General features: G+C 42.0%; 1 protein-coding gene across 8 annotated transcripts in view; it reads left to right on the top strand.

Moving 5' to 3' along the window:
- TECTB (tectorin beta) overlaps window positions 1-6,000 on the top strand; it is a 50,302-nt gene that overhangs the window by 14,897 nt on the left and 29,405 nt on the right. The window contains exon 1 of one of the 8 annotated variants that reach the window (XM_010859336.1): window positions 5,116-5,157. The exons of 6 other annotated variants lie outside the window; for them this stretch is intronic. The gene's annotated coding sequence lies outside the window, so the exon portion shown is untranslated. Of the gene's footprint in view, window positions 1-5,115; window positions 5,158-5,260; window positions 5,278-6,000 lie in introns of those variants that run through there. One more of the 8 variants, XM_010859337.1, reaches the window with a different exon arrangement.

Genomic DNA, 6,000 nt, shown 5'->3' with positions numbered 1-6,000 from the left:
TAGCAATGAGGAGTTAATGATCTGAACCACAGTTAGCTCCTGGTCTTGTTTTTGCTGACTGTATAGAGCTTCTCCATCTTTGGCTGCAAAGAATATAATCAATCTGATTTCAATATCGACCATCTTGTGACATCCATGTGTAGAGTCTTCTCTTATGTTGTTGGAAGAGGGTTTTTGCTATGACCAGTGCATTCTCTTGGGAAAACACTATTAGCCTTTGCCCTGCTTCATTCTGTCCTCCAATGCCAAATTTGTCTGTTACTCCATGTGTTTCTTGACTTCCGACTTTTGCATTCCAGTCCCCTATAATGAAAAGGAAATCTTTTTGGGGTGTTCATTCTAAAAGGTGTTGTAGGTCTTAGAACCATTCAACTTCAGCTTCTTCAGCGTTACTGGTTGGGGCATAGACTTGGATTACCATGATATTGAATGATTTGCCTTGGAAACAAACAGATCATTCTGTCATTTTTGAGATTGCATCCAAGTACTGCATTTCAGACTCTTTTGTTGACTATGAGGGCTACTCCATTTCTTCTAAGGGATTCCTGCCCACGGTAGTAGATATAATGGTCATCTGAGTTAAATTCACCCATTCCAGTCCATCTTAGTTCACTAATTACTAGAATGTTGACGTTCACTCTTGCCATCTCCTGTTTGACCACTTCCAATTTGCCTGGATTCATGGACCTAACATTCCAGGTCCTATGCAATATTTCTCTTTACAGCATCAGACCTTGCTTCTATCACCAGTCCTATCCACAACTGGGTGTTGTTTTTGCTTTGGCCCCATCCCTTCATTCTTTCTGGAATTATTTCTCCACTGATCTCCAGTAGTATATTGGGTACCCACCAACCTGGGGAGTTCATCTTTCAGTGTCCTATCTTTTTGCCTTTTCATACTATTCATGGGATTCTCAAGGCAAGAATACTGAAGTAGTTTGCCATTCCCTTCTCCAGTGGACCACATTCTGTCAGACCTCTCCACCATGACCTGCCCATCCTGGGTGGCCCCACACGGCACAGTTTAGTTTCATTGAGTTAGACAAGCTGTGGTCCGTGTGATCAGATTGGCTAGTTGTCTGTGATTGTGGTTTCAGTGTGTCTGCCTTCTGATGCCCTCTCTCAGCACCTACCACTCACTTGGATTTCTCTTACCTTGGACGTGGGGTATCTCTTCACAGCTGCTCCAGCAAAGCGCAGCCACTGCTCCTTACCTTGGACATGGGGTAGCTCCTCTATAACCTCATGGGTTATAGTCCATGGGATCATAAAAGAGTTGGACATGACTCAGAGACTAAACAGCAAGAACAACAAATTATGTTTAAATACATTTTTAAATATTTTTTAAATTTCTCAGATTTAATTTCTAATATGGCAAAATACTAATGGACATAAACCACAAAAACAAAGCTCTTCAACAATTTTTAAGAGCTTGAAGGAATCCTAAGACCAAAACTTCTGAGAACTGATGACTTGGATCTATGTGGTCAATAATAAAATTATTAAAGAGAGGAATAACCACTTGAATACCTAAGTATTGCCATTCCAAGGCGTCTGTGTTTTGTTCATTTCTGCTATTTTATTCATATAATAAATATTTACCAGTCACCTGATATGATCATTATTAACTACTACTTTTGCCAATAAGACCTACAGAATTTTTTGCTTTCCTTTTCCTCTTACAAATTGAATTGAATTCATAAGCACTTTAGTTAATGCCTACCCCAGAGTCACACAGCATAGGGTCATCTTTAGGCTTTCATTATTAACTGTGTGATGTAGGCATGATTCTTAACCTTTCTGGGTCTCAATAGCCTCACTTGTACATTGGAGATAAATATACATATCCACCTCATCGGGTTGTTGCCAAGAATAAATTGGTTAACACACAAAAAGTGTTTATAGTAGTGCTAAGCTTGTAAATGTGGCATAACTATCAGCTGGGATTATAAGATATCTTACTAACATCATCCAACTTCAAAAATAAATCTCTTTCAATAACATGTTTACTTTGAAGATAAGGAAGCCAGTCCTTAGGACCTGTTGAATGTCCTAGACATAACAATCTGAGGGCCTTCCACTTATAACCCTCTTCTGAAGGAAAGGAAAGGCAACATTGCCTTATGCCTGATCACCATACTTTAACCAATTTGAACTTGACTCTCTAATCTCCACTGATTGGACCAGAGATTGGTCAATGTATGGGCTGGTTTGCAACCACTGAGACAGTTGGCCTGGCAAAGAGCTCCACCGATAAGGAACTAGCTAACCAATCATGTCTTCTCCTGGGATTGTCCCAGAAAATACATAGGGCTCTGCAAGCAGAGGAGCAGGTGGGCAGAATGTCTTGGAAACTAGAAGGAGATGCAGCAGCATTGTGCCGAGATTTACTCTTCTGGCCTGATGATCATCAAAACCTTTGCCAGGTCTGATAGCCCCATGAAACCTCCAGCCCAGGACCCCAACTTATTCTGTCCCCTAGAGGCCAGAGTTCACCAGCCTGAACTCTGAGGCCTAAGGCTTACCTGCTTTGTTCAGAAAGCCAGGCCTGTCTGAAATGTGTGTAGTCTTTCTGCTGAACCGTGTTCTCATTATCTCTGTGGGGCCTGCCTGCTCTTTAGATTTCAGCGGTGGAGGGAAGAAAAGGGAAAATGAGACCTTTTCAGTTGGCTTGTTTGATGTTTTTTTTCCCACACAGTCGGCTGCCATCAAAAAGCCATCATACTGTCTGGAGTTCTGCTGGGCCAGAGCCCAGGAGATGGCCGCCAGCAGGCACTTCTAATGCAGCCTGGGTTGACAGGCATAACCTTGCGATGTTGCCAAAGGAAGCAGAGGTGGGCAGAGGGGATGAAGGAAGGGCAGAGAATCTCAGCATCACATCTATTTCCTGGACAGATGTACAAAAAACTAGAGAGGATTGGGAGACCTCAGTTTATCTATAATCCACATCAACCATGTCAGTCTTCAAAATGGACAACTGAGATTTTTCAGTCTTATGTAAGTTACCCATCACCGAAACATCCCGTTCTTATTGCTGCTTTAAATATTTTCCTTATGGAAAATTCGCCACCACTGTGTATAAGCTAGTTCTTCCTGGTACATCACGGGCTCATTCTGCAGAACCCCTACTCAGGCTCCGGAACATGCTGTGATCCTTTCCCTGCATAGAACAAGTGCCGAGGCTGGTATTCACTGCGTATATGCAGAGCAGTGGATTCAAGAACAGTGTGACATGTCCAAAGGTGATTTCTTCTCTCACTCTCTCTGCCAAACCTGAAGATTTTCGGGGAGTAAGATACCCAACCCTTTCTAGCATGAGATAAGGAAAGAAGTCACTCTTTAACAACCCAGAACCAATGCTTCTGAGAGCAGCCTTTCAGAAGTTAGGACAGTCTAAGACCCAGTGCATAATCTCAGCTTATTTCCCAAAATTCTCTAATTGGGGGCCTTGAACCAAGTCCAAGGCCCTTGATTCGTGTTCATTAGGCAGTCAGTTAACCAATATTTACTGAGCATTTATTAAAGATTTTTCAGGTCATAAACTGATAAAGTTGGAGTTGTCTCTTAAGGAGATTGATCTGTCAATAATTTGCCTGGTTGATGGACATCAAGGAACACAGATGTGACTATTCTAGCAGTTAAGTTTGGATGTTGTGGGACATGAATAAAAATGACGACAGGGGACATAGAGAACCATGGAACAGTGGCATAAACCCATTAATAGGCAAATATAGTGTGGTGGCTGTAGAATTAGACAATCATGGATCACATTCAAACACCAGCATTGACTCCAGCAGTGACATAATCATCCCAGGTTTCAGTCGTCATATCTGTAAAATGAGAATAGCAAAACCCACTCATAGCTAGAAAGATAGGTAGGTAGATAGAAAGAAAAATAAACAGATAGACAGACAGACGGGTACACACAGACTCTTCCCAAAGGTAGCTCTATGTATTTGACTGCTATCTGTTCGCCAAAACCCATTTTTTCTTCTCCGTGGGCAGACAGCTGAAGTTATATGCTGCATGACTGAGTTCTAGTCAATAAACTGTAGGTAAAAATGATGTGTGCTCTTTCCAGGCCTGACCTTTACAGATCCCCCCTTGGAGCTCCCCCATACTCGTTCTCCATCTGTTGGCTTAATGCAGAGATCTCTGAGGACTCAGAGAACCGAGCCATGACACGCAAGAAGCCCAATTCTGTGGACAATCACAGAAAGACTACTGACCAACTGGGAATAATGGTCTGAAACTTTACATGAGAAATGAATTTCTATTATATTCCATCAGTTTAGTCATTCATTCATGTCCGACTATTTGCAACCCCATGGACTGCAGCATGCCAGGCTTCCATGTCCATCACCAACTCCTGGAGCATACTCAAACTCATGTCCATTGAGTGATGCCATCCAACCATCTCATCCTCTGTTATCCCCTTCTCCTCCTGCCTTCAATCTTTCCCAAAGTCTTTCCCAGAGTCTTTTCCAGTGAGTCAGTCCTTCATATCAGGTGAAGAAATACCGAAGCTCCAGCTTCAGCGTCAGTTGTTTCAGTGAATATTCAGGACTGATCTCCTTTAGGGTTGCCTGGTTGGATCTCCTTGCAGTCCAAGGGACTCTCAAGAGTCTTCTCCACACCACACTTCAAAAGCATCAATTCTTCAGCACTCAGCTTTCTTTATGGTCTAACTCTCACATCCATACATGACTACTGGAAAAACCATAGCTTTGACTAGATGGACCTTTGTCGGCAAAATAATGTCTCTGCTTTTTAATACGCTGTCTAGGTTGGTCATAGCTTTTCTTCCAAGGAGCAAGTATCTCTTGCTTTCATGACTGCAGTCACCAGATGCAGTGATTTTGGAATCCAAGAAAGCAAAGTCTGTCACTGTTTCCATTGTTTCCCCATCTAGTTCCCATGAAGTGATGGGACTGGATGTCATGATCTTAGTTTTTTGAATGTTGAGTTTTAAGCCAACTTTTTCACTCTCCTCTTTCACTTTCATCAAGAGGCTCTTTAGTTCCTCTTCACTTTCTGTCATAAAAGTGGTGTCATATGCATATCTGACATTATTTCTATTTTTCCAGGCAATCCTGATTCCAGCTTGTGCTTCATCCAGCCTGGCATTTTGCATGATGAACTCTGCATATAAGCTAAGTAAGCAATGTGAGAATATACAGCCTTGACATACTCCTCTCCCATTTGAAACCTTCTGTTGTTCCATGTCCAGTTCTAACTGTTGTTTCTTGACCTGCATACAGATTCCTCAGGAGACAGGTAAGGTGGCCTCATATTCCCATCTCTTTAAGAATTTTCCAGTTTGTTGTGATCCACAGTCAAAGGCTTTAGCATAGTCAATGAAGCAGAAGTGAAAGTTTTTCTAGAATTCTCTTGCTTTTTCTATGATCCAACGGATATTGGCAATTTGATCTCTGGCTCATCTGCCTTTACTAAATCCAGCTTGAACATCTGGAAGTTCATGATTCATGTACTGCTGAAGCCTAGTGTGGAGAATGTTGAACATTACTTCATTAGCGTATGAGATGAGTGCAATTGTGCGGTAGTTTGAACATTCTTTGGCATTGCCTTTCTTTGGGACTGGAATGAAAACTGATCTTTTCCAGTCCTGTGGCCACTCCTGAGTTTTCCAAATTTGCTGACATATTGAGTGCAGCACTTTCACAGCATCATCTTTTTGAAATAGCTCAGCTGGAATTCCATCACCTCTACTAGCTTTGCTCGTAGTGATGCTTCCTAAGGCCCACTTGACTTCGCATTCCAGGATGTCTGGCTCTAGGTGAGTGATCACACCATCGTGATTATCTGGGTCATGAAGATCTTTTTTGTATAGTTCTTCAGTGTATTCTTGCCACCTCTTCTTAATATCTTCTGCTTCTGTTAGGTCCATACCATTTCTGTCCTTTATTGAGCCCATTTTTGCATAAAATGTTCCCTTGGTATCTCTAATTTTCTTGAAGAGATCTCTAGTCTTTCCCATTC

The sequence above is a fragment of the Bison bison genome, unplaced genomic scaffold (assembly GCF_000754665.1).
Source record: "Bison bison bison isolate TAMUID 2011002044 unplaced genomic scaffold, Bison_UMD1.0 scf7180017864456, whole genome shotgun sequence".
Classification (NCBI taxonomy): Eukaryota; Metazoa; Chordata; class Mammalia; order Artiodactyla; family Bovidae; genus Bison; species Bison bison.
The sequence above is the reverse complement of the archived record's forward strand: the minus strand, read 5'-3'. Positions and strand labels throughout refer to the sequence as shown.